Consider the following 19,652-nt stretch of genomic DNA (forward strand, 5'->3'; position numbering starts at 1 on the left):
TCCTTAACTACTAGTGTTTTTTTGTGTTTTTTTTTTAACTCTAAGCGGCAGTTGCTTACTGCCTCTTTCCTCCAGGCATCAGACAGAGGATCTCAGTATACTCAGTAACATGCAAAGCAGATGCATGTACATCAGTCAAACGCTGTGAAAGGTTAAATTGGGAAAATGGCATATTAGGAATAAACAAAGTTCTAAAATAAAGTGAAGCCTTTTGACAGGCAGATTTACTAGAGCAATCTTGTTTCTAAATTTAGCAGCAATTTTAAAGGTCCCCTAAAGGCAGAGTAGACAATTATGGCCTTAACAAATAATCCAGTGTCTCTATACCTCAGGCACCCACTAACCACTGAGTCTGGGACCTTGAAATAACGAGAAGTAAAAAATCAGGTCTTAGTGGCACTGTATCTCACTTTTCAATGATATGCAGACAGCGACTTCCTTTGAGAGATTTCCTTCCAACTAAAGATAGGAAAACCTGAAGGTGTGAGTTTGTCTCCAATTTGTTCATCTACAGATAAAAATGTTTTGTTTGATTTCATGAGCATGAAATTTTAAGTTTCAAATCATGATACTTCGTTTTAAATCTTGACCAGTTTTTTAAGTTTCTGTACCATCTAGAACAGGGTTAGACAACTCCAGTTCCTGAGGGCTACAAACTAGGTAGGTGCTTCTGCTACAAATGAAATAGGAAATGAAACATTTCCTATTTTGTTTTAAAATATTTTTAAAATGAAACAATAGAAAACCAATAGAATTTTGTTGGTATTTGTTTTGTTTTTATTTTTCTAGAAAAATTGAAAATAACTGTTGGGCATCAGGACGGGGCATAGACCAAGGCCTCGTTCTGTTGCCGGTGACTCAGCCTAGGCTCAGGTCTGATGCCAGGGTCTTGCCTAGGCCAAAGCCCAGGTTCCACATAAGGGTCTCAGACTAGCAGGCCTGGGCTCAACAACAGGGCCTTCAGCCTGACATTGGGGCTCGGCCTAGACCAGAGCATAGACCCTGTGCAGGGGCCAGGCCTGAAAGCAAACCCACCAAAATTGCCAGGGCCAGGAACCTCCCCAGCCCCACACTTAACCTGTTCGTGGGGGTTCCAACAACATGGCTGGCCTGAGGCTGGGTCTTATCATGGGGCTTTGGCTTAGGCCCAGGCCTGATTCTGGGACCTCTGCCTAGGCCAAAATCCAGTCCAGATGCCAGGACGTGGCCTGGAGGCTGGGGCCTGACTCTGAGGCTTTGACCAAGAAGGGAGCAGGTATGAAACACTGACCAGAAGAGGCCATCCAGGCCTTCCAAAGTCTCAAATGGAAATTCTCACAAGAGCCTTGCCTTAGACTCCTACATCCCACTTGATCCTTCTTTTTGGAGGTTGATGCCTCTGCCCTCAGAGCAGGGGCTGTCTTAACTTATCACAATGACCAAAGGCTCCTCTTGCCATGCTCATATTTCTACCAGAAATTTTTGCCTGCTGAGAAAAGCTACATGATTGGGGACCAGGAACTCCTGGCAGTTAAACTGGTATTAGAAGAGTGGCGTCATCTCTTAGAATGAGCTAGACATCTGGTTACCATTTATACTGACCATAAGAATCTGGAATATCTCCCACAGGCACAACACCTCAGTCCTTGACAGTGAGATGGTCATGGTTCTTCAACCGCTTCGACTTCGAGTTAGGCTATCGACCTGCAGAGAAAAATCAACAGGCCAAAGCCCTCTTCCCCTCCTTTCAGACTGAACGCTTCCTTGAGCCCCTTCCCCCGCCACATTATAGACCCAGCAAGAATAATTTCTGCATCTGTGGTACCTGCGCCAACCTGTAGAACCATTGTTCCCAAACAATTACGAGAGAGGGTAATCAGATGGGCCCATGACTCTCATATGGCTAGATACTCTACAGTCACCTAAATCTTCGAACTCATTCTTCACCATTAATGATGGCCTCAGGTGACGAGAGACGTGAAACACTATGTGGAATCCTGTCCCACTTCTGACAAGCATACGAGCTCTCGTAATTACCCTTTGGGGCTGTTACCCACCTGTCTACTGACTTCATCATGGACTTCCCCTCTCAAAAGGCCATACAGTGATTATAGGTCATGGTAGATCACTTCTCTAAGATAGCTCACTTCACCTTGCTTCCTGGCCTGCCATCCTGGCTGGCCCTCCTTTTTGTGCAACATATTTTTCGGCTCCATGGATTCCCATCCCATATCTTCTTAGACCATAGATTTCAATTCACAGCTCATTTTTGGAGAGGTCTCTGCAAAACTTTGGAATTACATGGGTCTTCACATCAGCCTACCACCTGCAAAATAATGAGTAGACTGAAGAATTCAACCAAATCCTCAAGAACTTTCTGAGTTCATATGTACATGAGTACCAGGACAACTGGTACTCATATGTACATGAGTACCAGGACAACTGGGCCACTCTCCTTCCTTAGGCACCATTTCAGCAAAGGTACCTCTCCCAGTTCCACTGTCATCATCCTGCCCTGCGGCCCATGCAGAGTCAGGACCTTTTGGATCTATGGCAAAGAACCCACTAACTGCTCATTAAGACTGCTAGCAAGAAATAGTCTGACAAGAGGCAATGTCTTCTTGCCAGTTCAAGCCTGGAGATCTAGTATGGCTGAGCACTCAGAACCTAACCCTTAAAATGCCTTCAACCAAGCGCTCCCAGGTTTATTGGATCATTTCCCATTCTACAACAGGTAGGGGCAGTAGATTGGAGATCTAATATGGCTGAGCACTCAAAACCTGTGACTTAAAATGCCTTCAACCAAGTTTGTTCCCAGGTTTATTGGCTCATTTCCCATTCTACAACTAATAGGGACAGTAGTTTACCAACTAAAACTTCCACCCACACTGAGGATTCACAACGTCCTTCATGCCTTGCTTCGGAAGTCACTAGTTCTCTTCTGGAAATCTTGACAAACTTCCAGTCCCAAGGAGGCAATACAGACACTAAATTTGAGAAACACCAGAGTCATATTGAGTATCTCATCACCTGGAAAAAGTTTGGACCCGAAGAGAAATCATGGGAACCTGCAACCAATCCCCAGGTCCCTCCGATGGTGATTTCGTCATCACTTCTCCCAGAAGCCTAAATCCAGAGCCCAGGGGAAAAGGTTTAAGAGTGGGGGTACTGTAACTTTTCAGCCAGTAGTGGGGAGGCCCGCAACTAGTCACACTCACCCCCAGTGCTGCCAGGTTCCCAGTGGTGAAGGCCCACTCAATGCCACCAGTGGCCTGAGATGTGGATGCCATCAGCAAGCTCCTCCTCCTGCCTCCTTTAGGTGTGTGCATGCAGTGTGCACTGGTCCTTATCAGCCCTATGGTGGAAAAGTCCCTGAGGTGGCCATTTATGATATTGGCACAGCTAGGAATTTAAACCCCAGCCATGCTCTTAGCCCTAGCCTCAGCAGCAGATCTCTCTGCCTTGCAGTATATGTTGCTACCTCTCCTGTGCCTTGCCTTGCCAGTCTTCTTGCCTTATTGTCTTGCTTGTTCTGTTGGTTCCTGCCTTTGTAAAAAACAAGTCAGAAGACGGTCCATCAAGGCCAGAAGGCACAAAGAAAGTAAGACAGACCTGTTGCCTTAGGATCAAGAAATTGTATTCGCACAAGAATTAAAAAAGCCCAACTCTGGCCGAGTTTCACACATTGGCTGCATCAGGAGCTAAAACATAAAAACAAAAATAAATAAGTAAATATATAAATAATAATAAAAAAAATAATAAAACTGTAGGATGATATTAAGCATAAAAAAGCGCACAGAAACAGAGATACTCATAAACCCAGTGAGTAGTTCATTACAGTTTAAAGTGTTTAAGTTCCTCTAACTGAGTTGTGCTATATTTTGTATCTAAGCACAGTATCTTTGTTAGTACTGCACTGTTGTTCTTAATTGCTTACGCCACTAATACATTTACTGTGATATAAGGAAACCGATATATTTATAAATTTATACAGTACATAGATAATTATAATCAGCAGCACTTATTAAGAGTAATGTTATGTGCAGAGTCAAGCAACACCACTGGCTAACATCAGATTATATACAAATAAAATATGCAATGGTTTCCCGTTGTACCTGCTCACTTTTGCAGTTTTTAACCTTAGCAATACACGCAGAGAGTGTTGCTTTTGTTAATTTTTTGCATTAGGGGTAGTGTTTTCTGGCTCTACACCATTTGGTTATACATTTTTTTATGACCTACCCGCCAGTTATTCTGTCCTTACTGCTAAGAACACATTCCAGCTGCAAGGCAAAAGAACCTTTTGCAGTTAACTTGTAACCTATCATTAAAATCATCCATTGTACCTGAAGACCGGAAGGTGACCAATGTAACTCCGATATTTAAAAGGGCTCTAACATTCCGGGAAACTATAGACTGGTGAGCCTGACTTCAGTGGAAACTGTTATGAAGAATAAACTCACAGAACATTTAGATCGACATGGTTTAATGGGACACAGCCAGCATGGATTTACCCAAGGGAAGTCTTGCCTTACAAAGCTCCTACATTTTTGGAAGGAGTGAATAAACATGTGGACAAAGGTGAACAGGTAGATGTGGCGCAGGCTTCTTCTTTGTGGGGAAGAAGGACAGAACATTGCATCCATGTGTAGATTATAGGGGTCTCAACGAGATAACTGTGAAAGATTGTTACCCCTTAACACTCATCTCAGAGCTATTTGACAGACTACAGGGAGCCAAGATATTCTCCAAGCTTGATCTAAAGGGAGCCTACAACTTAGTTTGCATCCACTCTGGCGATGAATCGAAGTCAGCCTTCAACATCCGGGATGGTCACTTTGAATATCTAGTGATGCCCTTTGGTCTGTGGAATGCCCTAGCTGTCTTCCAAAATTTAATGAATGACATTTTGTGGGACCTCCTCCACAAATGTGTCATTGTATACTTAGATGACATCTTGATATTCTCCCAAGACATGACCACTCATCTGGAGGATGTCAAAAGAGTACTGCAAAGACTCCGCGAGAATCATCTATACACCAAGTTGTCTAAATGCAAGTTTCACAAGGAATCAGTGCCGTTCTTGGGGCACATTGTTTCCAACCAAGGTTTCCAGATGGACCCACAGAAGCTGGAGAGCATTAATAAATGGACACAACAAACTGGTCTAAAGGCTCTCAGATGTTTTCTAGGTTTCACCAACTATTACAGAACATTCATCAAGAACTACTCTTCACTCACTGTTCCGCTTTCAGCCATGACGAAGAAAGGTGTCAATGTTGCCAATTGGTCTATGGAGGCAGTAACAGCATTCCAGAAACTAAAAGATGCCTTTTTGATCAAGCCGTGTCTCCGACACCCGGATCCAAGTAAGCCCTTCATCGTTGAGGTCAATGACTCAGACGTCAGCCTAGGGGCCGTGCTAAGCCAAGCCGATGATTCCAAGGCTTTACACCCATGCCCATTTTTCTCTCGTCGCTTCTCACCAGCAGCGAAGAAATACGGAATAGGAGATAAAGAGCTCCTGGCAATAAAAATGGCATTTGAGGAGTGGCGCCCTTGGCTCGAAGGAGCACAACATCAGATCACAGTCTTTACAGACCATAAAAATCTGGAGTACCTCCACCTCGCACAGCACCTAAACCATAGGCAAGTGAGATGGTCTCTGTTTTTCAACAGATTTGACTTTGTGCTGAAATACCGCCCTGGAGAGAAGAACATCAGAGCAGATGCCCTATCTCGCTCCTTCCTCGCTGAGGACATTCCAGATGAACCACAACACATCATCGACCCGAAAAGAGTTATCTTGGCAGCTACTCACTCTGTACCTGCAGGTAAAACCATTGTACCCAAGAACCTAAGAAAAAAGCTGCTAGTGTGGGCTCATGACTCCAAACTGGCTGGTCACCTGGGTCGATGCAGAACGCTGTCTAAACTGCAAAAGTTTTACTGGTGGCCCACCATGAAGGAAGACACATTCTCCTACGTTGCTTCCTGCGCTAATTGTGCCAGACAGAAAACGCCATCTGGTGATCCCTGGGGCCTACTTCAACCCTTGCCAGTACCAGACGAGCCATGGACACACATTGCTACAGATTTTGTGATAGACTTACCACTCTCAGCGGGAAACAACATGATCTGGGTAACTGTAGATCGGTTCTCAAAGATGGCTCACTTTGTGGCTCTCCCTGGTTTACCCACAGCCATGGAGCTTGCTAAGTTCTTCATCATGCATATCTTCTGCCTACACAGCATGCCTAAGTACATAGTCTCCGATCGAGGAACCCAATTCACAGCTAAGTTCTGGAAGGCATTGTGCAAGAAGTTTGATATCTCTCTCGACTTCATCTCACCATAACCATCCACAGTCTAATGGGCAAACAGAGAGAATGAATAGGACACTCAAGCAGTTCATTCGTGCCTATGTGGTCACCCGCCAGAATGATTGGACTGAACTGTTGCCCTGGGCTAAATTTGCCATGAAATCTCATCTAGCAACATCTACTGGATCAACTCCATTCGAAGTGGTCTACGGACGACTACCATTATCATCACTACCACTTTCACTGTCAGTATCATCCCCAGCAGCTCAATCTGCTGCCAAATATATTCAACAACTATGGACTCAGACCAAAGAGATGCTTCTTAAAGCAGGACAATGAGCAAAGAAAGGATACGATGCTCATCACTGCAAGGCTCCAGATTTCCAGCCTGGTGACAAAGTCTGGCTATCCACAAAGCACTTAAGACTTGAACTAACTTCGGCTCGCTTTGCTCCACACTTTGTTGGACCCTTTCCCATTCTCTGACGATTAGGCAATCTCACTTATAGTCTGAAGCTACCACCAGCATTGAAGATTCATAATGCGTTCCACATCTCACTATTGAAGCCATTGATCCTTAGTGAATTCTCTATCAAGACACCTGAACCTACACCAATAGATGCAGAAGAAGACATCGAATACAAGGAATCCTTGATGTAAGAAAGAGAGGCAGAGTATGGGAATACCTCCTGTCATGGGAGGGTTATGGACCTGAAGAAACCTCTTGGGAACCTTTGGCTAATATCATGGATAAAGAGATGCTTCAACAATTCCACAGAATGCATCCTCAGAAACCAAGACCAGGTAGGAAGCCTGGAGGGCGCCCTTTCAAGGGCGGTATTGTTGCGTCCATTGGTCCTAGATGGCTTCGCCCCATTTGCCTCACCTTGTTCACAGCTCCTCCCACTTACCTTGGGAAAATGGCTACTGCCGCACCTGCAAGCCGCCCTCTCCGGCGTCCCCGGAACGGCTATGGTGTTGCCTCCCACCATGTTCCTCTCAAGGGCCTACTAGGTTGCGTGCGTGCGCGCTACCCTCATCTTTATTCTAACATTGGTGCGAACCTCAGGGGCGTCCCCCTCAAGTGACGTCACACCATCTGGGTATTTAGCCTGCCCTTACTTGCTAGCTAGTTGAGTTAGCAATGATTGGTCTTGGCCAGTCAATGCTACTCTGCCGCTTCCGTGCTGCCACTGGAAGCTCTCTCTCTGCCCTTTGGGGTACTGACTAACCTGGGTACCTGCTCCTCGGGGGCCCTCTGCTTTATTTCAGGTGCCTTACAGGGATCAGGTACTTGCTCCTCGAGGACCTGCTCTCCCTCCCTCGGTGCCAGTACCATCTACTTCAGCCTGGTGGAATCGCATACCTACAGCTACCATTTAGTGAATAATCTATCAGTCTGTCTCATCTACAGCATTGCCTTGCTGGGAAACCTACACCGGAATTCCCCTATAACAACAGGGTGAGAAGGGTTCCCTCTGCTGAGGGTCCCGAGACTGCTTCATCCAGACTACCTTACTACTACCACCTCTGGTGGTATACATCAAGGTGTACAATAAAAGATCTAATTCTGTGTTTGTGCATCCTGAGTCTAGCCCACCACTGTGGCTCCCCACAGGGCCCCTTCCCATGGGCGTGGTCATCTGCCACAGTATCCAAGAATCCACCCAAACACTGCTTAACCATAACAGTCAGAGTCATAACTACTCACAGAAGATTGTCTACACCAAGCAGCCTGACAGACATCTATTGGAAGCATACAGTATATGCTTAATGATTCTTCTTTGTATCAGACATGGCCATCTCCAGGCCTGAAGTGCCAAAAAATGCCTGTATTTCCACTAAATTACAATGGAAATGCAGAAGACATCATGCCTTCCTCACGATACCTCTGGGAACAGTTTGGCTATGCATTTTTCACTGTGGTAATCTTCAGAAAAAGGATCATAGGCTCATGAGCTCATTAGCTGACAATATCTTCTCTTGCCTTAATGCTAAGAATTGAGAGTCTGTCAGCACACCTGCCTTAGTGTTGGTATCCACAAAGTTAAACATGCACTAACACCACATCCTAATGGACTGTATCTCTACCATGATAACCAGTAGTTATGTCAGAACATGACCTTTTCAAACTCCTGCGTATCAGCTGCATGGAAAAGCAAGGGCCAGGGGCGGCTCTATATTGAGGCAGGGTGAGGTGGACGCATTAAGCGGCAAAATTTTGAGGTGGCAGAAAGTACTCTCCCAAAATACCACTGTGGTAGCTGCCTCACTACCTTGCTTAAAATGAAAGTCAGTTGGATTCTCACACCCCACTGACAGGATAAAGGATAAAGGATAAAGGAAGACAAACGCGGCAGCAATGCACTGTGGTTGAATGAGCATTTTGGATGCACGCCCATAACCCCTGATGCAATAAGGGGATCAGTGCATCCAAAATGCATGTCCAAACCAGTGCATAGATAATAGTGCTCACCACATATAAATTCCATGATGATGAGGCTATTGGCTAGTTCCCTCGATTTAAAAAAATCACTGTACATCTGATGCGCATGTTTTAACCCCCAAAAATTAACGCCAGCCCCGGAGCTGGCGTTGTCTTGAGGCACCTCAAGCCATGAACAGAAAAGTAGAAAATACTGCTTTTCTGGGGTTCCTCTGACTTATTATCATCACGATACTAAGTAAGAGGAACCACAGAATGCAGCAATATGAAAACAAAAAGTCTTGACAACGGTCAAGAAGCTCAATTGGATGCTCAATTTATGAGCATCGAATTGAGCATCCTTGTTCCAAACCCACACACAGCCATGTCTCCTGAGCGCCCAATGCCATAGACATGCTAGGGACACACAATTTATCCCTAGTGCATCCTTTTTAACACTGGCGGCTCATTTGCCTAATGCATCAGTTATCCAAGAGAGGTGAATGTGTACACAGTAAAAAATGGGTGCCCAGTTTGGACGCAAGTTTTTTACGTGCACTTTATTGAATCATCCTGTATGTGTTTTAAGTGTGGTTACATATAGGATAAGGACTGTACGTGATATAGCAATCAGAATAATCAAACTACTCTGAAGATCTTCTATGTGCCTACATAAAGCAGGACAATATGAGTAGTCCAGAACTGGACAGGCAAAGGTCCTTGCTGGGCCCTGATAGCTCAATATTCCCCAATGGCTACCTGTTACATCAGGGTAGGTATATAGCTATTAAGAGAGCTTTGTCTTTGGTTCAATGAGGTGAACTATTTTTGATGTCACAAGTGGGTGCTATTATTGTCATCACCATGTGAAGGCATGACACCATCCTATTCCCAATCCTATTAATCAGGCTAGAATCTTTCAATAGCCTCCCTTTGCAGCTAAGATAACCAACATGACAGACCAAGGCACAAGGCCCTCAGCATCTGTACATGAGAGTTGACGTTTGCTTAGATAGGTGTAGTAGGACCCAGTTGTGCATGGTCATGTGCAATCCCTTCGAAATATGCTAACTTGCGCATGGCCTATGAGATTTTTGGGATTCCCATGATATTGGACATGCTTTTGGGATTCCCATGATATTGGACCTGCTTCAATAATGTCTCTAATTGAAGGCCTGCTATATGAGAGATGTCAGCACTGCCTCAGAAACTGATGAGGCAGTGCTGTACATGTGGATATTTTCAGATACACATGGATATCACCTAGAAATCTGGCTGTAACGTCAAATCTGTGATTGATGATTGTAGCTGTCAAGTGTCTTTAAGCAGCTGAGTTACTTGTGATTTATTGTACAAATAGAGCATTCAGCTCCATACACCAGGCCCTGCTGGACTTCCATCATACATATGCATCTATCTTGCCAACAAGTGAGGGCTAGGACAGGGTGAAAGGCAAAGGTGAGGCTAGCAAGGAGCTAGCTATATGACATGCTATGCATACTGTTTTGGCAGTCACACATGAATGCAATGGTGGGATGTGTCTCTTTTTTTCTGACATTCAATATGAATACATATGGACAGCCACTTCTCTTTTTTGATAATTTTATTTTGTGTCAACTTTGTATACTATTGTCAATTCAGCTAATGAGCTCTTTTCACGATGTTGCCTAACTATGCCTAAGTGTTTTCTGTTACACACTGGCACAGAAGATTAGGGAGTAAAAGAAAGATACAGATCTGAGAAGCCAGAACCACTCTGCTGGTCTCTCTTCCATGCAATGCAACTATCAGGCAAAGCAGCATTGTATGACACTTTGCCGAAGCTGTCTGTCAGCTTGTATGGTCTCCCCGGCTTGTGTAGGGGGACATGTGGTATCCTCAGGTAGATCTAGAACAAGGCCAACTGGGATGAAATAAAATTGAGCAAGATTATGAAATACACTACAGACAAGCACTATATCTGCTACATTAAAGATCCCCCCCCCCCCCCCCCCCGATTTTGTCCAAACAGCAAAATCTATTTTTTAAAACTCCAAAGGTAGAACATAAGGCTTCATTGTACCTCATCTCTGCTGGTGTGATAGGAATAGCGACAGGTGTGAGAAGCTACATCCTGCCACCTTTATTCCGAATCTCCTGTAGCAAAAAGAGAATGGCTGCATCACTCACACCACCATGACATGCTTATATTGCTGCCAACCCACAGCATGCTATAAGACACTAGAAGCTAAGCTATAGCTTGACATGAGCCATAAAATTATTTCCAAACCCAAAATCCATGCCGCCTTTTACCTTAACATTATATGTACGCTATAACACTTTTTTATGCTGTGTCAGATCTTCCTGAATGGAAAACTGTATCTATGGCCTGTACACAATATGGGCATGTCAGTCACAAGCAAGCAATCTCTAATCATTTCTAGCACTCCTATAACTCCGAAGCTGTACAACACAGCTGACACACATTTAATTACAGAAAGACATCAACTTCATGGTATGATTCTTCACATCCTTGGCTGTTTTGCAGTATGTCCTCCAGAAATACACATTTGTCAGCCATGACACAGTGACTAGGATTGGCCCAAAATGAATATCCCTCAGCTTCAATTGAAACCATGTACCTCTGTGATGGTCCAGACAAACTGTGGCTGATAGCCTAGCTGACAGAGCACTAACAGGGCACACCTGACCTGGGAGTCCCTGCACTGTGGACCCAAAAAGGTTTTGGTTGACAAGTGGCATTTCAACATCTCCAAGAGATAGGATTTGAACAGCCACTTGTTTAAAGTTGACAAGTTGAAAGTCTGTAGTGCTTGGTCACACACTGAGCTTAGTGGCAACTAGAGATGTGAATCGTGTCCTCGATCGTCTTAACGATCGATTTCGGCTGGGAGGGGGAGGGAATCGTATTGTTGCCGTTTGGGGGGGTAAAATATCGTGATATATCGTTAAAATCGTTAAAACCCGCTAAAACCCACCCCCGACCCTTTAAATTAAATCCCCCACCCTCCCGAACCCCCCCCAAATGACTTAAATTACCTGGTGGTCCAGCGGCGGTCCGGAACGGGCTCCTGCTACTGAATCTTGTTGTCTTCGGCCAGCGCCATTTTCCAAAATGGCGCCGAAAAATGGCGGCAGCCATAGACCAACAGGATTCGACGGCAGGAGGTCCTTTTGGACCCCCGCTGGACTTTTGGCAAGTCTTGTGGGGGTCAGGAGGCCCCCCCCAAGCTGGCCAAAAGTTCCTGGAGGTCCAGCGGGGGTCAGGGAGCGATTTCCCGCCGCGAATCGTTTTCCGTACGGAAAATGGCGCCGGCAGGAGATCGACTGCAGGAGGTCGTTCAGCGAGGCGCCGGAACCCTCGCTGAACGACCTCCTGCAGTCGATCTTCTGCCGGCGCCATTTTCCGTACGGAAAACGATTCGCGGCGGGAAATCGCTCCCTGACCCCCGCTGGACCTCCAGGAACTTTTGGCCAGCTTGGGGGGGCCTCCTGACCCCCACAAGACTTGCCAAAAGTCCAGCGGGGGTCCGGAAGGACCTCCTGCCGTCGACTCCTGTTGGTCTATGGCCGCCGCCATTTTTCGGCGCCATTTTGGAAAATGGCGCCGGCCGAAGACAACAAGATTCAGTAGCAGGAGCCCGTTCCGGACCGCTGCCGTTCCGGACCCCCAGGTAATTTAAGTCATTTGGGGGGGGGGGTTCGGGAGGGTGGGGGATTGAAGGAGGTAGGATTTGGCAAGGAAATGTTTAAGTTATTTGGGGGGGGGTTTGGGAGGGTGGGGGATTTAATTTAAAGGGTCGGGGATGGGTTTTAGCGGGTTTTAGTGTGCCGGCTCACGATTCTAACGATTTATAACGATAAATCGTTAGAATCTCTATTGTATTGTGTTCCATAACGGTTTAAGACGATATTAAAATTATCGGACGATAATTTTAATCGTCCTAAAATGATTCACTTCCCTAGTGGCAACTACATTGTATGGGCACGGAATATTAGCAGGCCTCTACAGCATCAAGAGAGAAACTTGGGCCTAACACTATGGCTTGTTGACCTAACTGTGCAAGGCACTTGTCATTTAACTGATGCAGTCACAAACCTGACAGCCCCCCATGTCACTGCCATTAGCTGTAAACACATAGCCGGAGAGAGATGATGATAGCAAGAAGCACCGCTCTTACCTATTAGCCAACCATCACCATAGAGGCTGTCTTTAAATTATTCAAACAGGCCAGATTGCCTAAGTATAAACGAATCATGCGCAGCTCCCAGGTACTTGGCAACCACATCAAGGAAGTGCAGTCGAGCGTCACAGACCACTTGCACACTGATGGAGTGACACAGCTTTCTGTTGCAGTAGATCTCCTCCCTGAGACGGGATGGGATGATGGCTATATAAGTGCGGTCAATAGCTCCCAGAACATTTGGAAAGTTCACTATGGTATAAAACCCTCTCTTCAAGTCCAAGACCTGCCTTTCACAAGGGAATCTTATGTAAGGATTAATGCACTATGTGCAGCTCTTATGACCTGGCCCAGTCAGTGGAAAAATGAAGCTTGTGACATTCCTCTGATGACCCCAGCTGTTGTTTGGAATGAGCCAGATGTCATAAAATGCAGGGCATATGATAATTTTGTGAGGCCTGGTATAGCGTGGGACCTTTCTGTGCCAGAATCCAGCTCCCCTATGAGTTCTTGATATATCCATGATAGCCTGAGAGTTCAGGTGTCCCCTGCAGTGTTCAGGTGTCCCCTGCAATGTGATGTGAGGATGAAACATGCACTCTCTATACCACCTGTGTCCCTTCTGCGTGACAAGCTCTGACATGGGCCATTGCACTCCACGGTGGGGTTTGCAGCTCTGGCTCCAGTGAGGATACTTCCCTGGGAGGCATTCAATCTCCCTTCCCTGTTATTGTTGTTGTTGAGCAGCCTGAAGCAGCCAGTGACTCACTACTGGTAAACGTCCACCCAGGGGCAGATTGTAGGAAAATATCAGCCTGGGGGATATTTTTAAACAGGCTCATGTGATTCAATGACTTCCAAAAGCACACCAAGCTGACCCTAGAGAGGTACATTATGTGACCTGGAACACATATGCCTCCACTGTCAGACTTCAGCCAAAAAATCTCCAACACCAGGGATGCTCGCCCCTTCCCCAATTTCACACTTACCTTCACCCAATCCTCAAATTCCTGCGTTAATCCCCCAACCCCCACCACAGTTTTTTTTTTTGTTTTTTTTTTTTTTGCAGGTAACCTTAACTCACCTACAGGCTACAACTGGTGCATTCAGCTGCTGGGTTCTGCAGCACTTTGTTGTCCCGGTGATAGTGGGAGAGCTGCAATGTGATGGTCCCAGCCAGTCCCTCTCTCCTTCACAGCTTTTTTTTTTTTTTCAAACTTTACTGGATTCACTGAGGCCAGTTTCTTGTCCCAGGGCAGTGCTGTTTTCAGTCACTGTGCTGCCTACCATTGCCTGCACAACCTTACTTTCCCTTCTTCCATCTCTGAGACTACAGGCAGGCAGCATCAACCAGATGGAAACAGAGCTCTGTTACCGCAGGACCAGGATCAGCAATAGACTGCTTAATTTTTTTTTCTCTAGGAAGGGACCTAGGGCTGATAGCTCATCTAGTTAGTAAAAATAAAAAAAGAAAGAGGTTGGGAGAGACAGGAAGGCGGGCTGGGGCCAGGACACTGCAGCTCTAACTGGAGCATCAAAGAGAGGAAGGCCAAAGGCAGGCGGTGCTCTGACTGGAAAACACAGCAGCATTTACATTTTTTTTTTCAGATATATGCAGTAGGGATGTGCAGACAAAAAGTTTATGTTCATAAGTCCATAAGTCGAAAGGGAGGGTCAATTTCGGTCAATATGGACATATGTAGAATTCCATAAGTTGAGTCTATGTCCATATGTGCACCGATTCCCTAAATAAAAATTTAAACCCCTCACCCTCCTTAATCCCCCCCCCAAGACTTACCAAAACTCCCTGGTGGTCGAGCGGAGAGTCAGGACGCCATTTCTGTATTCCTTTGCGAGGAGCACGTGACGTCGGCATCACGTCGGAGTGACACGAACGTCATGTGATTCCCCGCGCGTTCGCTCCGGGACCCTCATTGGACACAACCGGAACTTCTGGCCAGCCGATGTCACATGCTCCTCGCAAAGGAATACAGAAATGGCGTCCTGACTCTCCGCTGGACCACCAGGGAGTTTTGGTAAGTCTTGGGGGGGATTAAGGAGGGTGAGGGGTTTAAATTTTTATTTAGGATTAACAATAGCGATTTCCAACGTATTCAACATAGCTATGTTGAATACGTTGGAAATCCGATCGTTTTCGCCTTATCACTTTTTTAAGTTAAAAAAAAAAATTACGTTGCGTTTTACATATGCATTCAAAACGAATGCACACCCCTAATATGCAGCAGGCAGGGGTCAACAAGATGCCGGCTTACCTGCAATAAATACCAGTCAGCCTTTGCTCCCTCCGAAATTGAAGCCCAGCATTTCTGCATACAAAGACAAGGAACTAGCTGCTAGTGCAGTTGAGCCACAAAGAAAGCAGAAGAGTCTGAGAGGAAATGACACGTGGCCAACCTAACCGGCCCACAGGGGCATGCCGGATCCCCCGACAGGCCAATCCCACCTAAGATTCTGGTTTTAGGAAGACAGAGCAGGTAGCAAAAGGTGTTTTTATTTGCTCACCAGGGCTGTGTAGGGGTGTCGGAGAGAAGGCCTCATTTTATCACACAATAATTGCCACTATCCTGTGATAATGGCTGGCATGATGCGATATAACTTTGTTGTTTCCAATACTGCAAATCAAAGAGGCTGTATTACATCATCTGCTAGTCTATTATTTTATTTATTTTATTTATTTAGTTAAATTTATATACCGACTTTCAAATTCATATCAAGTCGGTTTACAATAACAAATTCATAACCAATCATATCAAACAGATTTCATACAATAATAAACTAATATTTCCTAGATATAATACTATCCTAGGACAGTAATTACAATTCCCTATTCTTATCACAATATTAAAACAAATATCATAAATTAATTTTAAAAACTAAACATAAAAACATAATAAAACATTTTAAGTAAAACCACCCAAAAAATAAAATAGAACTATATTGTAGTTAGAAAATAACTGGCATCACATATGTTCTCTCTTTTATAATGCTACTGGTATTACTAGTACTAAATAACATCTTTGTTACACCCATATGTAACATAGCATTTAGCAATAGTTATGCACTGGTGCAGCAACAGCAAAATGCCGTATCTTTCAAAGCAAAATGGCTTGGTATGCAGTAGGCATTAGACTGCTGCTGGGCAAGCAGCAGTGTAAGTCAAGTTACACTGTCAAATGCCAAAAATGTGTGATAGAGGCATGCCCAGAATCAAAGTCACATACATACACATAGTTTTAACTGTTTTACCTACTTCTACTTAAGATTGGAATTTGTTACTCCCTATTTGTTAATAGCGTGTACTATTTCCCAAAAACAAAAAATTCACAAAAATTTTCATTTTTTTTAAATTTTCAGTTTATTTGCTATGAAATGAAAACTGGTTCATTTTACACTTTCATTTCAAATAAATGCACATCCTTATCTCCTACAAGTGCAGGCAGGGGGGCAGGTGTGCTATGAGCTCTTCCTCCATTGACATCCATTGAGTTCAGGTCTCTCAGGACAGTCACTAGACAAACCATCGTCCAGGGTAAGGGTAATATTTGGTGTCCCCTTCCCTTTCCTGATCTCATGCTTAGAGACTCATTCAAAAGACAGCATGGTGAACCACCCTCCTCCCCTAACTTGGTACCCTGGGCAATTACCCTGCGTGGCCATCCATTTCAAGGGCCCTGCTGGCAGTTACCTAGGATGAAGCTGCCTAATTGTTAGGGTTTTGTATGTTTGTGGGCCCCTGGGTTGATGGGAGCGATGGTACCACCCACAGGGAGGAGCCCTGTGAGTCTCACCGTTTGGAGGCGAGGTCTCGGCAGGCTTCAGACGCAGCTGTGGAATAGAGCTTTATTAGAGAGAGAGAGAGAAGGACTGCCCGAGAAGCGGGCAGTGCAGAGACAAGCACAATGTTCGTGAGATGGGGTAAACCCAAAGGGAATACCTCCTAGAAGTAATCCGGTAATGGTCCGCAGAGCAGGGTACACCGATAAGGTCCTCTCTTAGAGATGGCTTGGTATTGGCTTGCAGCGCAGAGTATACCAGGGGGGTTCCTCATGTAGATCAGGAATGGTAGTGGCCCACAGCACAGGGTATGCCAGAGGATTCCCACGGATGATGGTATGGAGGAGGTCGACAGGATGAGGTGCTCATAGGAGGTCCTATGAAGGTGAACGTGGTAGTGGCCCGCAGCGCGGGGTACACCGGAGATAGGAGGTAATCTAATGATTCAGAGCACTCACAGCAAGGCGTGTTCCAGCAGTAGTCCTGGGATGCAGGCTAGAGCACTAGCCCAAGGCAGAAGGCTCTCCGAGGAGCAGATAGCCAGAGACAAGGAAGGGACCCCATGGAGCGGGTAACCAAAGGGTGTCTCGCCAGAGTAAAAGCTGGAATGGAAGTCCGTAGCATGAGGTGTGGAATCAGCAATGAGGGAACTCGTTGCCAAGTCGTCAATGGTCAGGTTCAGTCGGCTTAAGTATCCGGGAGTGGAGACGTCATCAGCGGGCGACGCCCTTGAGGCTCCCGCCAAGCAATGCTTAACCTGACCTGTGTGCACACACGCGCCTATGTGATCCCGGAGTCAAGATGATGGTCGGCAGCGCCCATGCCGTCCCGGGGACGCCAGGTGGGTCAGCGGTAGATGTTGGAGGCTGCCACTTTCCCCAATGGAGTCACAGAAGAGGAGAGAGAGGTGAGCCGAAGTGGTCGCAGCCGTCTGCGACCGACGGGCGTAACACTAAGACAGGCAATTGGGAGCATTGTCTGTAAATACATGCCATGCAGTCTGCCATGTAGTGTAACATGGATACAGCGCCTCTTACAGTGTCAGCATTTTATTTTATGTTCCAAGGCTGTGGTGAGCAGCATATTATTGCTCTTAGGACAATAACTGGAAGATACGGTTTCGTGTTCAGCAACTTGGTGTTCTTGTTTGAATCCCTGCTCTCCAAATCACGTTGAAAGGACAAGTACTGGCCATACCGTGAATTGTTATCTGAAATTAAGAGGTGAGCATACACTCACTTTGGAAATTCTGAATGCAACAGTTCAGTAAAAGTTACATGCTGACTTTTCCAATTAACTGCTCAATTGACCTGGTCTGAGGAAGGTTAAAGTTTTCACCTCATATATGATCATTAAAGCTTTTCATGTAGCTGTTCAGACAAGGCAGTCTGGGAAAAGCCTGAGACAATACCATCTTTGGTGCCAGACTGATAAAGCATTTAACATTTGTCAGTTAGAAGAGAATGACAGGACACTGGTGCATAAATCAGACTTACTACCTTTAGGTTGAAGAACCTGGAGAGCATGAGGTTCCTTTATGTTTCTTTACTTTTATTTTTTTAATTATATGTCAGGTAACACGATTACAAGAAGATATGGCCAATAAGTTAATAGAGAAAAGAAAGCCATCATCTCAGTTCATTATCACGTCTCTTATGTCCTTATTAATGATGCATGTGACAGCGCCTTGGACAGTCACATACATAAAGTGTCTTTTTTTTTTTTTTTTTACTCATAGCACTGACAACTTAATCTTACACCATTTGTCTTTCAGTAATTCCAGCAGTATATGATCATGCAGTGCCTGTTACGGAGGAATGCAAAGAGATGCTTTCATTTTTGTTATAGAAACTTTTCATGTCTTTTTAGGGATGTGCAAAGCAAAAAATATTTTTTTCTTTTTGGCGGTTTCATTTTGTATTAGCACATGCTATTTCAAAATAGTGTGCCCTGAAAATGAAATAGCTTATGTGTGTTATTTCATTTTAGTGTGCCCCATTTTCCAGTCTTGAGCATGCTACTTTGTTTCTAGTACACACTATTTTGAAATAGCAGGTGCTAAAATGAAACAAAACTGACTATAACAAAAATGCATATTCCTAAAATTTTTTTTTAGGAAACAGTATCGGAAGTGTTTTAAAATCAACTGTGAGCTGTTGCATTAAAGTCCTTGAAAATGTTGTTCTGAGCTGAAATCAATTATGAAGGTCATTAGTCTTTTTTTTCCCTATATAATGTGGGGCTGGTTATTTGACCTATGTTCTTCCACATGTGTTTCAGTTTGAGGATCCCTAAGCTTAACTGATGAATGATTATGGGCTTTGGAAGAACAGAGAAACAGCCACTGCCAGCTTTAGAGGGCGATTATAAAGTGTATCTCTTATAATTTTTTGAAATTTGACAAGTATTATCCTACAATATTCTTCAGGTAACTGACTATAAAAGAAACCATATACAGACCAGCAATCCTCACTGAGGCCAGCGAGTGTTACCATAAAACTTAAACTCCTTTTTGCTGGGATATGCATGCAATGCATTTTTGTTTTTAGTGCACGCTAAAAGGTACATTTTGAAAAGCTTGCATGTGCAAAACTTTGCATATACACGTGTAAATAGCATATACTCATGCACATGTTATTTTATAAACCTCTAACATACACATGCAAGTGAGGGTTCACGAGTAAATTTAGTCATGTAAAAGAAAGGCAGTCCAGGGGTGTTGCAAGGTAGGGCCAACACATGGAAGATGATATTTTATAGGAAATGTACGCATATAGATTTGGCAACTTACTCGCGTATATTTATCTGGCGTAAGTGATAATAAACATCTTTAATGTGAAATATTGACTGGGTAGCAGTTTGAGTTAACTGGAGGAGCTCAGGCTGAAGAACCCAGGAGGATTTCAATGTCCTGGAAAAGGACTGGGCAAACTGGTGGAATAATTG

Source organism: Rhinatrema bivittatum, chromosome 1 (genome assembly GCF_901001135.1).
Source record: "Rhinatrema bivittatum chromosome 1, aRhiBiv1.1, whole genome shotgun sequence".
In the NCBI taxonomy this organism is placed as follows: Eukaryota; Metazoa; Chordata; class Amphibia; order Gymnophiona; family Rhinatrematidae; genus Rhinatrema; species Rhinatrema bivittatum.